Source organism: Canis lupus, chromosome 29, assembly GCF_048164855.1.
Source record: "Canis lupus baileyi chromosome 29, mCanLup2.hap1, whole genome shotgun sequence".
Lineage (NCBI taxonomy): Eukaryota > Metazoa > Chordata > Mammalia > Carnivora > Canidae > Canis > Canis lupus.
In genome coordinates this window covers 34252288-34274741 of record NC_132866.1, presented here as the reverse complement: position 1 = coordinate 34274741, position 22454 = coordinate 34252288, and the positions used below count along the sequence as shown (strand labels likewise).

The following is a 22454-nucleotide window of genomic DNA, read 5'->3' as shown; positions in this document are numbered from 1 at the left end:
TAGACCAGGATAAGTGATAATAGTGAGAGTAATAGAAAAGTAATAATATTTGTCCCTCTGGACCGCCTGGGTGGCTCAGCTGGTTAAGTGTCCCACTCTTGATCTCAGATCAGGAAGTCATGGCAGAGGCCTCCAGGAGCTCTTGGCAGAGAAAAGGAGATGGGATTGTAGTCCCAGGGAGGGGGATGATCATGTTCAGAGACCTGGAGATGAAAGAGGCCAAGGAATAAGTATGACAAGAATCTCCAGAGGTTCTTGAATCCAGAATTTTGGAAATGGGATTATGGACTGGTATTCTCCTCCTCCAGTCACATAGATCTCTTGGCTTTTAGGTTTGCAGTTTCCTCCCTCTGCAATTCTCTTCCCCTAGACAGCCTCCGAGCTGGCTCCCTTACCTCCCACAGGCTTGGACTTCCTTAGCCACCCTATTTAAAATCATAAGCCCTCTTCCCTCATCCCCTCCCACAATCTGCTTTCCTTTATTTCACTTACTATAATTGTATATCATATTTTTACTTATTTATTATTTACCTCTCCTCATTGAAATGGGAATGCCATGAGGGCAAAGATATTTGTGTTTTATCTACTGCTGTGTATCTCCAGCATCTGTATCTGACACATAATAGGTACTCCATAAGTGTGCATTAAATGAATGAATTAATGAATGTATATTGAACATTTACTATGTATTAACATATTAACATTATAGAAGTCCTCTATCATTTAATCCTCACAAAAATTCTATGAGGTAGATTAGCCCATTTTCTAGATAAGGAAACTGTTACCAAGAAGTTAAGCCCAAAACCTCAATTACTATACTAATGTTGTAATGTGACCTTCTTTGTGGAATCTCCTGACCTTGAGAATGTATCAAGCAGAGTATAATTCTAGCTATAAGGTTCATTTTATGTAATCTTTTTGCCTTCATTCAAGTCTAGCATTATATCTGGAAGGGGTGGGTGATGGGCGTAACGGAGGGCACATGATGAGATGAGTACAGGGTGTTATACTATATGTTGGTAAATTGGACTTAAATAAAAATGTTTTTAAAATTTAGAAGGGATTACAATACAGTATAGGAGATATGCAGTTTCTGTCTGTGTAGCCCATTATTCTATCACCCTAGGAAACCAATAAACTGGATCACTATTCCTATTTTCTGAGGACATGAGCATTATAAAATACGCTTTCTACTTTTCAAGGTGTTAAAAGAAAGGTCTGCTACTGGTCGATGTTGTTTGGTGTTCCTCTTATATACACTGTTTGGTATCATTGCATTTATTTTTCATCTGACTTACTGATGAATGTTCCACAAAAGGCCTCTGAACATAGAGCAGTGCCATGGCTTCTATAGGGTCTAAAATACATCTAGCTCTGTGTTTGGCATGTGGTAAGCTGTTAATACATGTTGTACTACAGAATGAGAGTGAAAACCCTACGCCTTCTGCAGTGGAGAGAAGAAATATTTCTCTTCCATAATGAGCTCTGCACCCTTTATGCTTCCTGTTCATTGGCCACAAAAACACAGCTTTCCTGGATGGCTCCAGGAGCTCAGCAGAATGCATGATAGGACTGCAAGTGGAGGAGAGTCTGCGGGGCTGGGGCATGGGTGGGGTGGTGTAGGGGTGGGGGATGTGATTAAGGCTATTCAAGCCTACAGGCACTACAAGGAGATGTTCTTTCCCCTCTTTTTACTGACATGAATATGAAGAGGAAGTGCTTTTGTGGGTTTATATTGGTTCTTTTCCCTTCAGATTTGGCAATTTCATTCAATTTGACATTTACACTTCTCAATTTCAACGTTAGTTAAACTATACCTATTTTGCTGAAAAAAGACACCATTTGTTATTACTATTATTTGTATTGACATCATCCATTTAGCAATTGGAAGCAGGAAAACCCAAGTGTTTATAAATTATTTCTTCAAGTATTTTATGAATTGCAAAGAAATGATTGTAGAAGGAACATAAAATGTGTCTGCTTCAATGTCACACCCTAGTTCAAAGTTTTAGCCTTCCTTAGCTGCTTATGGAATCTGCAATACTGCAGACTTTCCATTAATTGTAAACTAGACCAGACTAATTCAATAAATGTTTAAAAAATGGCCCCTGAGTGCAGGTTCAGAGGTCTAGAGGAAGTGGTTTCTTAGACACCTGCCTCCCATATATTGACTCGATGGTATGTAGGTGGAAGTGAGATAGTTATAATGATGTATAGTGCTGTTGATTAGTTAATTGGAGGTGAAATTTTTAGTTTCACCAAGCAATTACCTGACCTCATTAAGGTCTTTAAAATTGCCCAAAAAGCCATTTTGGCTGAAGCAGCTGCTCCTTGTTTGGATGTTGTTTCAGGCATTAAGAAAAGCACAATGCTAGTGGTAACCAGGGAATATAAGCCTGCAATTTCTGGAATATATTGTTCTGAATCTTAGCCATTATTCATTATTATCTATCCTGTCCGAACATGAGACACTAAAATCTGTTTACATTTGTATGGTATTTCTTTTCAGACAGTTTTTTTGAAGTATCATGTTTACAAAATATGTATTTTTAACAAATGAAATTGTTTTTGAAAACAGTGTCAGCTTTATTTTAATTTTTAAGGAAACTTCTTGTTAAAGTATAACTTACATACAAAAAAGTTCATGATCATGGGTGTATAGCTCACAAAATGAATACATTTGTTGACACAGAATATGGAACTTCTGGATCTCTAGAAATTTCCTTTTTGTCCCTCCTCTCTGGGTTACTGTCCACAAGGCCATCCCAAGGGAAACCATTATCCTGATTCTAATTTTTTTTTTTAAGATTTTATGTTTTAAACATGGGCTCAAACTCACAACCCCGAGATCAAAAGTCATATACTCTTCCAACTGAGCTATCCAGGTGCCCCTTCACAATCCTGATTCCAAATAACATGGACTCATTCGCTGATTTTTGAACTTTATATAAACAGAATTCTACAGTATGTTTTCTTCAATCTCTGGCTTCTTTAGTTTACTTCTTTTTTAAAAAAAGATTTTATTTATTTATTCATGAGAGACACACACACAGAGAGAGGCAGAGACATAGGCAGAGGGAGAAGCAGGCTCCATGCAGGGAGCCTGACGTGGGACTCCATCCTGGGTCTCCAGATTCAGGCCCTGGGCCCAAGGCAGGCGCTAAACCACTAAGCCACCGGTTACTTTTTTGCCCCTAGTTTACTTTTTTGTTGGTAAAATTCATCCATATTATCGTGTGATGTTATTTGTTCATTCCAACTTCTGTGTAGTAGTTCACTGTATGAATTTTCATGCTACTTTAAGTAATCATCTGAACATAAAAAGCTGTACTGCAAAGTTTACAAACATTAAAAAAATATATCTCTGTTCACGTATTATAACCAGGCACTTATTTTTCAAAAGGCACCATCCATATGTAATTCTAAGATTTCTAGGTGCACAGAAGGAAAGATGGCAGAAAGACCAGGAGGTATCTTCAGGAAACAAATGACTGCAAACTGTCACATATCAGAACTGAGAATACCACTAGCTAAGCTACTTCCTACTTCCTAGCTTTTCCACTCAGGAAGATTAAATTTAAGGAATTTTTAAAAAGATTTATTATTTATTTATTTATTTGTAAAAGGACTTCGTTTATTTGTTTATTTATTTATTTGACAGAGAAAGAGAGAGAGAGAGCAAGAGAGCACAAGCAGGAGGAGCAGCAGGAAGAGGGAGAAGCAGGCTCCCCCTGGGACAGGGAGCCCAATGCAAGGCTCAGTCCCGGGACACTGAGATCATGACCCCAGTTAAAGGCAGATGCTTAACTAACTCAGCCACCCAGGTGCTCCTATTTATTTATGAGAGAGGAAGTGGGACAGAGGGAGAGGGAAAAAAAATCTTTTTAAAAAATTTAAATTATTTTATTTTTTTAAATAAATTAATTTTTTATTGGTGTTCAATTTACCAACATACCGAATAACACCCAGTGCTCATCCCGTCAAGTGTCCCCCTCAGTGCCCGTCACTCATTCACCCCCACCCCCTGCCCTCCTCCCCTTCCACCACCCCTAGTTCATTTCCCAGAGTTAGGAGTCTTTATAATGCATTATTAGTTTCGGAGGTAGAGGTCAGTGATTCATCAGTCTTTAATAACACCCAGTGCTCATTACATCACATGCCCTCCTTAATGTCCATCACCCAGTTACCCCATCCTCCCACCCTCCTCTCCTCCATCGACCCTCAGTTTGTTTCCTATGATTAAGGGTCTCTTAAGGTTTGTCTCCACTATGATTATGTCTTGTTTTATTTTTACCTTCCTTCCCCTATGATCCTCTGTTTTGTTTCTTAAATTCCACATATGAGTAAGATCATATGATAATTGTCTTTCTCTGACTTATTTCACTTAGCATAATACCCTCTAGTTCCATCCATGTCGTTGCAAATGGCAAGATTTCTTTTTCTGATGGCTGAGCAGTATTCCATTGTATATATACACCACACCTTCTTTATCCATTCATCTGTTGATGGACAGCTTGGGTCTTTCCATAGTTTGGCTATTGTGGACATTGCTGCTGATAAACATTGGGGTGCAAGTGCCCCTTCAGATCACTACATTTGGATCTTTGGGGTAAATACCCAGTAGTGCAATCACTGGGTCGTAGGGTAGCTCTATTTTTAACTTTTGGGGGAACTTTCATACTGTTTTCCAGAGTGGCTGCAGCAGTTTGCATTCCCACCAACAATGTAGGAGGGTTCCCCTTTCTCTGCATCTTTGCCAACACATGTCGTTTGCTGGCTGGATAATTTTAGCCATTCTGACCAGTGTGAGGTGGTCTCATTGTGGTTTTGATTTGTATTTCCCTGATGTTGAGTGATGTTGAACATTTTTTCATGTGTCTGTTGGCCACTTGTGTGTCTTCTCTGGAGAAATGTCTGTTCATGTCTTCTGCTCATTTCTTGATTGGAATATTTGTTCTTTGGGTGTTGAGTTTGATACATTCTTTACAGATTGTGGATATTAGCCCTTTATATGATAAGACATTTGCAAATATCTTCTCCCATTCTGTCGGTTGTCTTTTGGTTTTGTCTACCGTTTCCTATACTGTGCAAAAGCTTTTTATCTTGATGAAGTCCCAATATTTCATTTTTGCATTTGTTTCCCTTGCCTTTGGAGATGTGTTTAGCAAGAAGATGCTATGGCAGAGGTCGCAGAGGTTGGTGCCTCTAGGATTTTGGTGGATTCCTGTCTCACATTTAGGTCTTTCACCCATTTAGAGTTTCTTTTTGTGTATGGTGTAAGAAAGGTGTCCAGTTTCATTCTTTTGCGTATGGGTGTCCAATTTTCCAAACACCATTTGTTGAAGAGATTGTCATTTTTCCATAAGATATTCTTTCATGATTTGTTGGTTGACCATAGAATTGAGGGTCCATTTCTGGGTTCTCTATTCAGTTTCATTGACCTATGTGTCTGTTTTGTGCCAGTACCATATTGTCTTGGTGAAATATCTCTTTGTAATAGAGCTCTTTGTAATAGAGCTTGAAGTCCAGAATTGTGATGCCACCAACTTTGGTTTTCTTCTTCAATGTTCCTTGGCTATTTGGGGTGTTTTCTGGTTCCATACAAATTTTAGGATTATTTGTTCCAGCTCTGTGAAAAAAAGTCGATGGTATTTTGATAGGGATTACATTGAATGTATAGATTGCTCAAAGTAGCATAGACATTTTAACAATATTTGTTCCTCCAATCCAGAACATGGAATGTTTTTCCATTTCTTTGTGTCTTCCTCAGTTTCTTTCATGAGTGTTCTATAGTTTTCTGAGTACAGATCCTTTTTTTTTTTAAGATTTTATTTATTTATTCATGTGAGACACGGGGGGAGGGGGCAGAGACACAGGTAGAGGGAGAAGCAGGCTTCATGCAGGGAGCGTGATGTGGGACTCAATTCTGGGACTCCAGGATAACACCCCGGGGCTGCCCCTGAGTACACATCCTTTGCCTCTTTGGTTAGGTTTATTCCTAGGTATCTTATAGTTTTTGGTGAAATTATAAATGGATTGACCCCTTAATTTCTCTTTCTTCTGTCTCATTGTTAGTGTATAGAAATGAAACTGATTTCTGTGTATTGATTTGTATCCTGCCACACTGCAGAATTCCTGTCTGAGTTCTAGCAATTTTGGGGTGGAGTCTTTTGGATTTTCCACGTAGAGTATCATGTCATCTGAGAAGAGAGAGTTTGACCTCTTTGCTGATTTGGATGCCTTTTATTTGGGAGAGTCTTTTTTTTTTTAAGATTTTATTTATTTATTCATGAGAGACACAGAGAAAGGCAGAGACACAAGCAGAGGGAGAAGCAGGCTCCGTGCAGGGAGCCCGATGTGGGACTTGATCCCAGGACTCCAGGATCACAGCCTGAGCCAAAGGCAGACGCTCAACCATTGAGCCACCCAGGTGTCCCTGGGAGAGAATCTTAAGCAGACTCTGTGCTGAACATGGAGTCTGACAAATTCCTTAATTTTATGACCCTGAGATCACAACCCGAGCTGAAATCAAGAGTCATCAATCTAACCCACTGTGCCACTCAGGTGCCCCTCAGGTAGATTAAATTTTTAAAATTCTTCTAAAATGTGCCTGTTGCTTTAACTTTTAATGAATAAAAACCTATCTCCTCACATAAAAAAAAATTTCTTCTAAAGACAATTTTCCAAGATTGATTTGTTTAAGTTGTTACACATAGTTGTTTATGATAAGAAAGCTAAATAAGGAGCCAAGTGAGTGAAATAGAACCTCAAATTTATTTTAAGTCTCAACATAAAGTCTCTCTGTTCTTAGAGTATTTTTATGTAGTAATTTTAGGAAATTAGTTTGCATCCTACTCCACTTTTATGTTCCTGTTACTTTGTAGTTTATGATTATGAAAGTACTATGAAAGGTACCCTAGGTTTGCTGTTAAGTTGCAGTGTGACTTTGGATGTGTCACTTACCTTCTCTGAGTCTATTACTTCATCATAAAATGTGGGGCTTGAACTGGGTCATCTTTAATGTTTCATTTAGTGCTAAGATGCTGTGTATTTCTGTTCTTAACTTCCTAAAGAACACATTTATCTCTTGTATTTCAGTGGTTATGCATTTGAGGTGTTGAAGGATGCAAGGAATCTCTCATTGCACGGACCCTCTGGTAAGTTCCAGTGTTGGGCTGCCTCTTCTACTTTCTCTTACTTTTTTTTTTTTTTTTAAAGATTTTATTTATTCATGAGAGACACAGAGAGAAAGGCAGAGACATAGCGGGAAACTGATGGGACATATGGTCCCAGGACCCCAGGATTACCACCTGAGCCAAAGGCAGACGCTCAACCACTGAGCTACCCAGGTGCCCCTCTTCTGCTTGCTCTTAGTTCTAGAGTTGAGTCAAGGCTCAGTCTCTCTAAGAGCCTATCACAAGCTCACCCTAGGGAAGAGTTCTCGGGAAAGCATCCCCCAGACTATCCATCCAAATAATAGAGTATTTAAGTGAACTCAAATGTTGATTGCCATTCTTCTATCAAATTATTAAATTAATTCAACCATTCACTCAACAAACATTTCTGTCATTTCTGCTTTAGCATATCTAGGACAAATTCCTGGAATTGGAACTGCTGGATCAAGTGGTATGCGCATTTTTCATCTAGAGAGATAGACAATTCGGTCGCTATGTTTTATCATAATTCTGATTATACTGAACATGCAATTTTGATTCCTGTGTTTAAAATATATATATATAGGGATCCCTGGGTAGCGCAGCCGTTTGGCGCCTGCCTTTGGCCCAGGGCGCGATCCTGGAGACACGGGATCGAATCCCACGTCGGGCTCTCGGTGCATGGAGCCTGCTTCTCCCTCTGCCTATGTCTCTGCCTCTCTCTCTCTCTCTGTGTGACTACCATAAATAAATAAAAATTAAAATAAATAAATAAATAAATATATCTATATCTTAAGCTTATATATATATGTGTGTGTATATATATATATATATATATATATTTTTTTTTTTTTTTTTTTTTTGTAGTGAGCCTTACACCTAATGTGACACTTGGACTCATGATCCCAAGATCAAGAATTGCATGCTCTATGGACTTATGGACTGAGCCAGCGAGGCACCCCTTGAAATATTTTATTTTATTTATTTTTTAAAAAATATTTTGTTTTTTTATTCATGAGACACACACACAAAAAGAGAGAGAGAGAGAGAGAGAGAGAGAAAGAGGCAGAGACACAGGCAAAGGGAGAAGCAGGCTTTATGCAGGGAGCCTGACGCAGGACTCGATCCCAGGTCACCAGGATCACACCCTCGGCTGAAGACGGCGCTAAACCACTGAGCCACCCAGGCTGCCCAAAATATTTTATATAAATAAATATTTTCCTTTATAAATATCATGTCAATGATTACATAATGTATTCTTATGTAATGATGCCATAATTTCTTAATTCTTTTATTATTGGGTTGTATAACATTGTTTTCTTGTTACAAACTTTTTTTATTTTTTAAAGATTTTATTTATTTATTCATGAGAGACAGAGAGAGGCAGAGACATAGGCAGAGGGGGAAGCAGGCTCCTTGAGGGGAGCCGCATATAGGACCCAATCCGGGGACCCCAGGACCACACCCTGAGCCGAAGACAGACGTTCAACCACTGAGCCAACCAGGTGTTGTTCCTGTTACAAACTTTTCTAAAATGAGCACAGTTTACTTCCATTTCAGTTTTATTCCTTCTAGAGTACATTCATAGAAAATGATTCGAGTCCAAAGGATGGATATTTGATAAATATTGTGAAATTATTTCCTAGGAAAGTTCTATTAGTTTACATCCCTGAAGAACAAGACTCGTTTCACCATACATTCACCAATGTGGAAGATTGTTTATCCACCTAATCTTTCTTAATTGCATAGGAGGAGAATGATATACTTTTATGTGTAGTTTTTAATAAAAATTGAATTATTTTATATGCTATTTCTTTTTCTTCTTTAGTGTTTCATGTCTCAGTCCTTTTTATAGGAATTTGAGTTTTTTATATTGGAGGATATGACTTTTTGTCTTATTTATTACAGAAATATTTCTCAGTTTCTAAAAAAGATGCTTATAATTTGTATGTGAGAAATTTTATGTAGTCATATGTAGCAATATCTTCTTTATGATAATTTCTTTTATTTTTCTTAAGCTTAGAAAATCTTTCCTCATTCAGAGAACAAATGAGCATCTGCCTGCCTTAAAAAAATATCTCCCTAAGACTCTCCCTTCCCAATCCCCCTTCTTTATACATTTAACTCTTAATCTATCTGGAATTTATTTTGCCCCACAGTATGAAGTGAAGGACCAGATAAAAATTTTCCTTAAAGTATCTAACCAAGTATCCCATTTACTCAATAATGGCCCTTTTACTTTATGGCCCTTTTATTATATTAAATGTCTAAAAATGTGTTGGCTTTTGGGTTAATTATAATGCTCTTACAATTTGGTTTCTGTATTTCATACGTCTGTAGCTGAGTTTGAGGACTAAAATTTGCTTTCTGCAGCACATGGATGAGAGAGCCTGCTCATCCTTAGATAAAATCAACTTTCTACTTCTTCCAAGGCATGGGCTAGCTTTTTAAAAAAATTTTTTTTAAAAAGATTTTATTTATTTATTCATGAGAGACACACACAGAGAGAGAGGGGAGACACAGGTAGAGGGAGAAGCAGGCTTCATGCAGGGAGCGTGATGTGGGACTCAATCCAGGGTCTCCAGGATCATGACCTGGGCAGAAGGCGATGCTAAACCGCTGAGCCACCCAGACTGCCCTGGGCTAGCTTTTTAAATAAAGAGCTAGCCTTCACATCAGAGTCTACCATATCTGGGTCTTCCCACTCATAACTTTTGTACCACAGCTGAAGACGCTATCAGAATACAAAGCATGAATTTAAGAAGCACAGAACTTAGGAAGCTTTATATATTTCACTGTCTGAATCATCTGACATGGAGAAGCATGTACCCTGCCTCCCTCCAGTCCATCCATATTTTTTTTACATTTTTTAATTTAGATTCTATTTGCCAACATATAGTATAACACCCAGTGCTCATCCCATCAAGTGTCCTCCTCATTGCCCGTCACCCAGTTACCCCACCCCCTGCCCACTTCCCCTTCCACTACCTTTTGTTTGTTCCCCAGAGTTAGGAGTCTCTCATGGTTTGTTTCCCTCTCTAATTTTTCCCACTCAGTTCCCCTCCTTTCCGTATAATTCCTTTCACTATTTCTTACATTCCACATATGAGTGAAACAATATGATGATGGTCTTTCTCTTCGATTGACTTATTTCAGTCAGCACAATACCATGCAGTTCCATCCATGTCGAAGCAAATGGTGGGTATTCGTCTCTTCTGATGGCTGAGTAATATTCCATTGTATACATAGACCTCATCTTCTTTATCCATTCATCTTTCAAGGGACACCGAGGCTCCTTCCACAGTTTGGCTATTGTGAACATTGCTGCTAGAAACATCGGGTGCAGGTATCCTGGCATTTCACTTCATCAGTATCTTTGGTGTAAATCCCCAGTAGTGCAATTGCTGGGTCGTAGGGTAGCTCTATTTTTAACTTCTTGAGGAACATCCACACTGTTTTCCAGAGTGACTATACCAGTTTGCATTCCCACCAACAGTGCAAGAGGGTTCCCCTTTCTCGACATACTCCCCAACATTTGTTGTTTCCTGTCTTGTTAATTTTCGCCGATTCACTGGTGTGAGGTGGTATCTCATTGTAGTTTTGATTTGTATTTCCCTGCAGTCCATCCATATTTTAAATTACAATACTTCAATGTATGTATTAGGCAAAACCTTAGATTAAAAGAATAATGAATTTATTGGACGCTTATATTTTTTCTATTTTTTCAAGTCTCTATTAATATTTACAGTAGAAGCAAATATTTTCTGGATATAATTTATACTTATTAATAACATTTTTATTTATTTAGGTGAAATTCATATAAAGTTAACCATTTAAAAGTAAACAACCATTCAATAGCATTTAGTGCAGTCACAATGTTGTGCAACCACCACTTTTATTCTGTTCCAAAACATTTCCGTTGTTCCAAAATAAAACCCTGTACCCATTAAGTAGGCACTTCCCCATTCCCTCTTTCCCCCAGTTCCTGGAAACCACCAAGCTACTTTCTGTCTCTATGGGTTTATCTATTCTAGATATTTCACATAAATGGGTTAATACAAGGTGTGGTCTTTTTTTGTTTAGCTTCTAAAACATTAGCATAATATTTTTGAAGTACATCATTCCTTTTTGTGGCTGAATAATATTCTATTGTATGCATATACACTTTGTTTATTCATTTATCAGTTGATAGATAGTTGGATTGGTTCCGCCTTTTGGCTATTGTGAATAGTGCTATGAACATGTATACAAGTATTTGGTATCTGTTTTCAATTCTTTTTGGTGTGTCCCTAGGAGTGGAATTGCTAGGTCACATGGTAATTCTGTGTTTAACAATTTGAGGAACTGTCGAATTGTTTTCCATAGGAGCTGTATCATTTTACATTCCCACCAACAATGTGCAAGGATTCTAATTTCTCCATCCTCACCAACACTTGTTATTTTCCTTTTTATTTTTCCCCCCCTTTGGATTATAGGCATCTTTGTTGATGTGAGTGCTATTTCATTGTGGTTTTGATTTGCATTTCTCTAGTGGCTAATGATGTTGAACATTTTTCCCATCTGCTTATTTGCAATTTGTGTATCTTCTTTGGAGAAATGTCTATTCAAGTTTTTTGTCCATTCTTAAATTGGGTTGTTTGCCTTTTTGTTGTTGAGTTGTAAGAGTTCTTTACATTTTCTGGGTAAGCTAATTATATAATTTACTGACCCTTATGAGATATATGATCTGCAGTTATTTTTTTCTATATTGTAGGTTGTCTTTTTTACTTTCTTGATAATGTCCTTGAACATACAAAAATTTTAAATTTTGTTGAAGCCCAACCTATATATTTTTTCTCTTCTTGTTCATGCTTTTGGTGTCATATCTAAGCATGTACTGCCAAGTCCATGTTCATAAAGATTTAACCCTATGTTTTCTTCTAAGAGTTTTATGATTTTAGCTCTTATATCTGGGTCATTGATACACTTGAGTTAATTTTTGTATATGGGATGAGGTAGGGGTCCAACCTCATTATTTGCAGGCAGGTATCCTGTTGTCTCAGCACCATTTGTTGAAGAGACTATTCAATCCCCATCTATTAGTACCCCCGTTGAAGAGCACTTGGCCATAAATGTATGGGTTCATTTCTGGACTCTTAGTTCTATTCCATTGTTCTAGATAGCTGTCCTTATGCTAATACTGCACTATTTTGCTTACTGTACCTTTGTGGTAAGTTTTGAAATCACAACATGTGAGTCTTTCAACTTTGTTCTTTTTCAAGGTTGTTTTGGCTGAGGGTTTATTATCTTGCAGATACTCCTACTATCTTACAGATACTTCTACACATTATGTTATTCATGTGACAACTCTAATATACATATTAATATCCACATTTTACAGGTTAAGTGATTTGGCCAAAGTTACAAATCTGGTAGTATTTCTAAGATTAAGATTATCTAACCCTAGAGCCCACTTTCTTAAAAATGATATACCTGTCTCTGTCAAAGAGGAGGGGCCGCTGGAGCTTAATCACACTGTTTTCTTTTAGGTAAAAGGTTAGAAATCTCTCCTAGTAAATATTTCTCAATGGGTAGCCCACAGTCAGACTGATCTGGTAATAGATATACTGAAACCCATTTTTTCCTTTCACATTTAGTACTTAATTTTTCTAAGGTTTGTTACTATTCAGACAGTTTTGCATCCTCCTCTACCTTCCTCTTTTTGTGATCTTATTTCTTCAGATGGATGTTTTGAGGTTATTTTCTATTTTGAGAAAATTACACAAATCTGATTTATTAGCACAACAGCTCAAAAGTGGTTCCTGTTGAAGTCTTCCACATTGTCAACACTGAGCTCCCCTTAGCCTCCTTCACTGGACAGGAAACTATGAGTGTGGGTAATGCTTGATGTTTTCAACTAAATTGTTGTTGAAAGAAATTTCAGTGACTTTAGGTGTATCAAACCAAATGCAAATGAAGATTTTGCCATCATAAGTGTGTATGGCTTTAAAAGCAAATACACAAACATATAATATTGGCAAGGAGCTTCTACATCTTTGATGTAGATTTATTTATATATTTATTTAATTTACGTTCAGTAGAATTCACTTTTTGCTGTATAAACTTCTGTGGGTTTGATAAATGCACACTCGGGTTAAAAAATAGCTTTGCCACTCAAGAAATTCCCTCCTCATGCTGCCCCCCGGTAGTCAGCCCCTCTTTGACCCCCAATCCCTGATAACTAATCTGTTCTCTGTCTCTACAGTTTTGCATTTTCTAGAATGTCATATAGATAGAATCATATAGTGTATTGCCCTTTGAGTATGGCTTTTTTCACTTAGCATAATACATTTGATATTTATCCATGTTCTTATGTTTAGCAATAGTTAGTTCTTTTTATTGCTGAGTATTATTCCATAGTATGCACATGCCATACTTTGTTTACCTGTTCACCATTTGAAGGACATTTGGATTGTTTCCAGTTTTTGGTGATTACAAATATAGCTGCTATAAACAGCTTGTATAAACATTTTTGTGTGAATGTAAGTTTTTGTTTCTCTTGGGTAGATATCTAGGAGTGGGATTTCTGAGTTAGGATAAATGCATGTTTAATTTAATGAGAAACTGCCAAACTTTTTTTTTTTTTTCCAGTTTCTTAGAGCTCTATAGTAACAAATTAATACAAACTTGATGGCTTAAAACAACAGCACTCTTGAAACTAGAGGGTATTATGCTACATGAAATAAGTCAGTCAGAGAAAGATAAAAATCATATGGTTTCACTCATATGTGGAATTTATTTATTTTTTAAAGCTTTTATTCATTTATTCATGAGAGACACAAAGAGAAAGGCAGAGCCATAGGCAGAGGGAGAAGCAGGCTGCCTGCAGGGAGCCCAATGCGGGACTCGATCCTAGGAGCCTAGGATCACACCCTGAGCCAAAGGCAGACGCTCAACCACTGAGCCACCTAGGTGCCCCCATATATGGAATTTAAGGAACAAAACACATGAACATAGGGAAATGGAAGGAAAAATAAAATAAATTGAAAACAGAGAGGGAGACAAACCACAAGAGACTCTTAACTATAGGAAACTAGCTGAGGGTTGGGGCACCAAACCTTGGTGGCTCAGTCGGTTAAGTGTCTGTCTTTGGCTCAAGTCATGATTCTCTGGGATTGAGCCCCACATTGGGCTCTTTGCTCAGAGGAGAGTCTGCTTCTCCTTCTCCCCTTGCCCCTCCCCTGCTTGTCATGTGGGTGCATGTGCGCACACATGCGCTCTCTCTCTCTCAAATAAATAAAATCTTAAAAAAAAAAAAGGAAACCAACTGAGAGTTGCTGGAGGGGAAATGGGTGGGAGATGGGGTAAATAGGTGATGGGCATTAAGGAGGGCACTTGATGGAATGAGCACTGGGTGTTGTATGCAACTGATGAATCACTAAATTCTACCTCTGAAACTAATAATATACTATATGTTACTTGAATTTAAATTTAAAACACACACACACATACAAAAACAAAACAAAACAAAACAAAACAAAACACCAAAACCCAGCACTCCATTCCCTCACAGTTGTGGGGGTTAGAAGTCTGGAGTCGAGGTGTGAGCAGGTTAAACTCCCTTCAAAGGCTCTAGGAGAGAATCTTTCTTGACTCTTCCTACTTTTGGTGGCTCCTGGCAATACATAGCATTTCTTGGCTTGCAACTGTATTACTTCGATTTGTGTCTCAGTCTTCACCTGGTCTTCTCTCATGGGTCTTCTTGTGTCCTTTCCTCATCTTTTGTGGGCACCAGTCATTGGATTTAGAGCTCACCCTAATGAAGTATGACCTCATCTTAACTAATTATTATCTGCAAAGACCCTAGTTCCAAATAAGATCATATTCTAATGTTCACAGTGGATATGAATTTTGAGGGAGGGCACATACTCTATCTACCACAATGGCCCTACCATATTGCATTCCCATCAGCAGTATGTGAGAGTTCTAGTTGCTCCTAATTCTTATCAGTACTTCTTATCATCAAGTTTTGGGGGCTTTTCCTAAGCCATTCTAATAGGTGTGTGATGGTGTCTGATTTCTCACTGAACTGTCTTGGAGAACATGAATTTATCTCTGAACTGATTACTTTAACCTGCGTATGGAATATGCTTGTTGGCCAGGCCTTGGTCATATCCCCACCTCTAAAGGTAGGTGTGGGAGGAGTCAGCTCCACCTGAAACATGTGAATTGAGAGTAGGTAAGTGGATTCCTAGAAGAAAAATAAGCAGATGTTAACAGAAAAAAGAGGAACCAAAAATTGTCAGGTAAAAACAACTAATTTTTACTATGATTGGGAAAGTGCTCTTTGTAACTTGCTATGGACTGAATTGTGTCCCCTCCCCAAATTTGTATTTTGAAGCCCTAACCCCTAATGGTATTTTGAGCTGGGGTGGTTGGGAAATAATTAGGTTTAGATGAGGTCATGAGAGTGGGGCCCTCATAATGGTATTACTAACCCTGTAAGGAGAGACATCAAAGATCTAGTTATCTCTCTGCCCTCTCAGCCATGTGAAGACATGTTGAGATGGTGGCCATCTGTAAATCAGGATCATAGCTCTCACCAGAACCCAGCCCTGCTGCCCTCCGCATCTCAGATTTTTGGCTTCCAGAATTGTGAGAAAATACTTTTTTGTTGTTTTGGCCACCCTGGCTATAGTATTTTGTTATGGCAGTCCTAACAGACTAATTCTCAACTGCTTTTTATCAGTTTCTAACAACTGCTGTAATCAAAGCAAAAACTGCCCTTTGCTGATTGCTTCCCATGTGCCTTGGACTGTGCTGTGTTATACATGACTTCAGTTTTCCTAGCAATTCTCTGGGAAAGACTTATTACTCTTGTTCTTATTTTACATAAGAAAACTAAGGTTCAATGACTTTGCTAATGCGTCGAAGGTCACATGGCTCTTAGGTGGTGGATCCTGGATCCAAGCCAGGCCTCTCTGACTTCAGTGTCCATCCTAACAACCACTATGATATCCTGTTATCTCTCCCCAGCTAAATTAAACTCTGCTTTGAAATGGTGAGGGATCTTCTCCCCGACAGAGTTTCCTGTCTCTCACCCAGCAGTAGCAGACCTCGATTTGGTGTCAGAACTGAATCTTGGGCACAAATGTGTCTCTTGCCCCTGGGCCAGGGGCAGACAGCTACCACCTTGTCCTCATACAGAGCTCAGAGGATGAATGGGCTTCATCAGATACTCCTGCTTTGCCTTCAAACCTGAGCAGATGCTGCAGGACTGTACTGCCAAGAGAGATCTTTTTGGTCTATTGCCTGCTTCTAGTCTTTCATATGAATATCAAATGGAGGCCAATGGAATAGAGAGGGCAAACAGCTAGAGATGCCTCTTGTGTCTAGAGTGCTTAGGGATTTTAAGCTGTCATGCTAGCTTACACTCAGCCTTTAAGAATTTTTCTTCTTACCCAGTTCTATAGTAATTACCTATTCTTCTCATTCTTTGCTATAAGAGAAATAGTTGGTGTGTTTTGTGTCCCCGCTCAGGAGGGTTTATCATCTTTTAGAATTCAGTTCCCTGTTTGCTTTGCAGCTTAGTTCTCTAATAAGCTCAACAAAGTGAAAGTTTTGTAGATTTTCTATATTTTTCTTGTTGCTAGTGTGGGAGCAGTGTTCCCTTGAGGTTCTCTACATCCTAGGTGGAAGTAGAAAAATAATTTCCAAAGTAATTGTTAGAAAAATACCAGCTCCACAGAGTGTGAGATATGGGGAAGAAAAGACTCTGGGGTCAAATAAACTTGGGAAATTTGGCATATCTTATTATTTTCTTTTGGATATTTACATGGAGTATTAACATCTTAAAGGCTCTGAGAAGGCTTGCAGAATAGAGAAATAAATTTAACTTTATTTATTTTTTTTGATTTTTTAAGATTTTATTTATTTTTCATGAGAGACAGAGAGAGAGAGAGAGAGAGAGAGAGAGGCAGAGACACAGGCAGAGGGAGAAGCAGGCTCCCCACAAGGGACCCAATGTGGGACTTGATACTGGACCCTGGGCTCAGGCCCTGGGCCAAAGGCAGATGCTCAACCGTTGAGCTACCAGGTGTCCCAATAAATTTAACTTTAACAATGTATCTTAAAAATTTGTATAGCAGCACCTGGCTGCCTCAGTCAGTGGAGCTTCTGACTCTTGATCTTGAGGTCATAATTTCGAGCCCAATGTTGGGTGTAGAAATTACTTTAAAAAAATTTGGTCATAGAACCCCTCTTGTGTAGCACCCATTATTTCCCTTAGAATTACTGTTCTATGGAGTCTGTCTGGAAAATAGAGGCCTACATATTGATGCTTTATTCTCTGCAAACCTGGAAATCCCTCAAAATAGTATCAGAATCCCTGTGGGTATTCCGAGAAGCAAGCCATCCTGCAGATTGGTTAGGGGTGCTGAGTGGTACTGAGGCACTCAGCAATGGCCCTAGTCAGTAGTTGGTGGCTCATCTTGTAGGCTATGATGTCAGAGAGAACACCTGAATGAATGAGACATAAGATTAAACACAAGGTCAAAATAAAGTGTCTGTAGATCATTCCACTGGCTCTCAGCTCTGACCCACCCTATCACTTTCTCCAAAATCAGTCATAAATCTCTTCCTGGACACTATGTTTATACAACTTGCTCTGATAGCTAGTGGTCACTATCCATGAGGCACACCCCAAATATGAAGCTGCTGTTGTATAGTAAGGCTGGATGTGAACCTATTCTATGGACCCTCATGTAAGTTTGAAATGAGTCTTCAGCCTCAATATAAAAGTTTTAGCTTTTGGGCCCTGGTCTGACCTGTAGATGTGAGAGTGGCCTGTGGTCCATGCCCTTCACCTCCTAGCTACATTATCATTCTTTGAAGTAGCCTGGACATCTGTTGTTTCCATCTCCTTGTAGCCCTTTTGTTTCTCATCTTGGGACTCCACCTCTCTCCCTTTGAAGAACTAACCCTCCTCCACTCCGTATTCAGGTGGGTCTGCCAACTGGTAATTGCTTGGTAAGGGCCAGATCTGGGGTTTGAACCCAAGGAGTCTGACCCCAAAACCTACTTCCATAAAAATTACACTAGCCTGCTTCCCAGTTCTAAATTGTGTCATTTTTCATTTATATAACATTTACTTTTTATTACTTTGTGTAGTGAAATATCTTCTATTACAAGGCTTCTCCCCAGCCATTTGGATAACCACATATAAGACATAACTGAATCAAGACTTAATATTATTAAAAAAAAAGTTCTCAAAAAATGAAAAAGGTGGTTCTCATCTCAAAATGGGGGAAATTTTCATTTTCTTGTTTTGGTGGTGGCATAAATTAGGTTCTTTTTGAAAAATAATTATTTTTAGTCTAAAGTCCTTTTTAATCCTTAGCTACTTCAGCTGAACTGTGGCTATGAATGATGATTAAGGAAGCTAACAGCTTTTTTCAGAAGGATACTATCCTAATTACCCTGGAAATATCAACTATAAATCAAGAAGGCTATCATGACTTAATTGTTCATTACACAAAAATTATATGATCCCTATTTCTTTCATGTCCTCTCTCTCTCTGTCTAAAAAGGTATTTAACTAAGCAATCAGGAATATTAACTATTCACAGTCTAGGCAAGTGTAGGCAAATAACCCCTGCAATAACACATTGGCAGCCGCAGAAATGGCTGGCTGTGAATAAGCACACAGCACTTAGTCTGGTCCTTCTTATGTGTTTGCTGATACATTTGCAATTTCATGCACAGTTTTAAATGTTAGGCATTAATCTGAAATGGGCACTGAAGCATCAATAAAGTCTACATTTTGCCCCTTTTAATGAAAATGCTAGATATAGATGTAATGCAAAACTAAACATTTGGCTTACTACATTCTACTCCAGTAAATTAGCCAATGTTTGTCATCTTTTAAAAAAACTGGGAGTTTAATGCCTCATTTCACACGGTTTTGTTAGGGACAGATAGAAAGCTGATAAACAATCCATTTGTTCTATTACAGTAGCTCCTAGCCACACCACTGAAGTTAAGCCTCAGTGCTCATTTCCTTTACAAACTCTGTTGTGAGTTGAAGTGGTCTGCTTTTGAATATTTGTCTGAAGCAGTCTTGACAAGAGTGCTTTTTCAGAGGAACACAGACTGCGCTTTGTTGGACAGTGGCCCTAGAGTCATGGGTTCTGAAATGACTCAGTGAACCCAAAAGAGAACAGCACATCGGAGGGCCCTCCTGTGTGCTGTTCTAGATTTTCATATGCATTATGCCCACAACAATCACCACAGCCCTGAAAGGTCCATGTGATACCTCCACTTGGCCTGATGAGGAACCCAGGGCTCAGAGATGAAGCTGCACAGGTAGTAAGTGATGACATCTAGATTTGAGCTCACTCACTATGCCACAATGCCTGCCAGATAGGACCTGCACCCCCCCACCCCATCTCTACCAGTAGCATTTGTCATTCACAGAGGTTACAGAGGAGGTTACCTCCTCCAGGAAGTCATTGCTGCAATCTTGCTTGTTGACTATCCTTTTTATGCATTTTTATCACACTTTCTCAGTGCCTCCAGTGTAGCCCTTAGGAATAGTCTGACTTTTATTATATTAATTGATTACTTGTTTGACTCCAAGAGGAAAGGCTATCTCTTAAATCACCTTTATAAACACTATAGGAAGGAACAAGACAGGGATGTCCACTCTCACCACTGCTATTCAACATAGTACTGGAAGTCCTGCCTCAGCAATTAGACAACAAAAAGACATTAAAGGCATTCAAATTGGCAAAGAAGAAGTCAAACTCTCCCTCTTCGCCGATGACATGATACTCTACATAGAAAACCCAAACGCCTCCACCCCAAGATTGCTAAAACTCATACAGCAATTTGGCAGTGTGGCAGGATACAAAATCAATGCCCAGAAGTCAGTGGCATTTCTATACACTAACAATGAGACTGAAGAAAGAGAAATGAAGGAGTCAATACCGTTTACAATTGCACCCAAAAGCATAAGATACCTAGGAATAAACCTAACCAAAGAGGTAAAGGATCTATACCCTAAAAACTATAGAACACTTCTGAAAGAAATTGAGGAAGACACAAAGAGATGGAAAAATATTCCATGCTCATGGATTGGAAGAATTAATATTGTGAAAATGTCAATGTTACCCAGGGCAATTTACATGTTTAATGCAATCCCTATCAAAATACCATGGACTTTCTTCAGAGAGTTAGAACAAATTATTTTAAGATTTGTGTGGAATCAGAAAAGACCCCGAATAGCCAGGGGAATTTTAAAAAAGAAAGCCATATCTGGGGGCATCACAATGCCAGATTTCAGGTTGTACTACAAAGCTGTGGTCATCAAGACAGTGTGGTACTGGCACAAAAACAGACACATAGATCAATGGAACAGAATAGAGAACCCAGAAGTGGACCCTGAACTTTATGGTCAACTAATATTCGATAAAGGAGGAAAGACTATCCACTGGAAGAAAGACAGTCTCTTCAATAAATGGTGCTGGGAAAATTGCACATCCACATGCAGAAGAATGAAACTAGACCACTCTCTTTCACCATACACAAAGATAAACTTCAAATGGATGAAAGATCTAAATGTGAGACAAGATTCCATCAAAATCCTAGAGGAGAACACAGGCAGCACCCTTTTTGAACTCCGCCACAGTAACTTCTTGCAAGATACATCCATGAAGGCAAAAGAAACAAAAGCAAAAATGAACTATTGGGACTTCATCAAGATAAGAAGCTTTTGCACAGCAAAGGATACAGTCAACAAAACTAAAAGACAACCTACAGAATGGGAGAAGATATTTGCAAACAACATATCCGATAAAGGGCTAGTTTCCAAGATCTATAAAGAACTTATTAAACTCAACACCAAAGAAACAAACAATCCAATCATGAAATGGGCAAAAGACATGAACAGAAATCTCACAGAGGAAGACATAGACATGGCCAACACGCACATGAGAAAATGCTCTGCATCACTTGCCATCAGGGAAATACAAATCAAAACCACAATGAGATACCACCTCACACCAGTGAGAATGGGAAAAATTAACCAGGCAGGAAACCACAAATGTTGGAGAGGATGCGGAGAAAAGGGAACCCTCTTGCACTGTTGGTGGGAATGTGAAATGGTGCAGCCACTCTGGAAAACTGTGTGGAGGTTCCTCAAAGAGTTAAAAATAGACCTGCCCTACGACCCAGCAATTGCACTGCTGGGGATTTACCCCAAAGATTCAGATGCAATGAAACGCCAGGACACCTGCACCCCGATGTTTATAGCAGCAATGTCCACAATAGCCAAACTGTGGAAGGAGCCTCGGTGTCCATCGAAAGATGAATGGATAAAGAAGATGTGGTTTATGTATACAATGGAATATTACTCAGCTATTAGAAATGACAAATACCCACCATTTGCTTCAACGTGGATGGAACTGGAGGGTATTATGCTGAGTGAAATAAGTCAATCAGAGAAGGACAAACATTATATGTTCTCATTCATTTGGGGAATATAAATAATAGTGAAAGGGAATAGAAGGGAAGGGAGAAGAAATGGGTAGGAAATATCAGAAAGGGAGACAGAACATAAAGACTCCTAACTCTGGGAAATGAACTAGGGGTGGTGGAAGGGGAGGAGGGCGGGGGGTGGGGGTGAATGGGTGACGGGCACTGAGGGGGGCACTTGACGGGATGAGCACTGGGTGTTATTCTGTATATTGGCAAATTGAACACCAATAAAAAATAAATTTATTATTATAATATATATATATATAAACACTATAGGACCTTTCCTACCAAAGGTACTTACAAAGTGTTCATTGAAATTTTTGTAAGGTAGATAGATGGTTCTCAATATCTGAAACCCTATTTCCAGAATTATGAGAGACACGACAGCAAAGGAAGCAGGTTGGAGGAAGTCTGCCCAGATTTGAATCTGGGCAGCTGTAGGACCTTAGGCAAGTTATAGAGCTTCTCTGAGTTTCAGATTCCTTACTGTATAAAGTAGGGATAATAATAGTACCTACATCAAAAGGTTGTTGCAAAAGCTCAATAAGATAAGGCATGTATGATGCTTGGAACTGTGCCTGGTACATAGAAAATGTTCAATGAATATTGGCTATCATTTTCCTGAAAACTAGAGATTTTACAGCATAGGCAAGAAAGTATGTGGCACTTGACTTGTCTATAATTATAATTTTAAAACTTTTTTTTAAAAAAGGAGGATTGGATTGAGTAATGGTGATAAAGTGGAAGAATCATTTAATGATGGCCAATCAGATACGACTGTGGAGA

At 38.7% G+C, this 22454-nt stretch overlaps 1 long non-coding RNA gene across 2 annotated transcripts in view; it reads left to right on the top strand.

Annotated features, from left to right (window-relative positions):
• Positions 1-22454, top strand: part of LOC140621136 (uncharacterized) — a 64358-nt gene that overhangs the window by 3916 nt on the left and 37988 nt on the right. For both annotated transcript variants that reach the window (XR_012020870.1, XR_012020871.1), the window contains exon 2: positions 7099-7157. This is a non-coding gene — a long non-coding RNA (uncharacterized lncRNA). The remainder of the gene's footprint in view (positions 1-7098; positions 7158-22454) is intronic.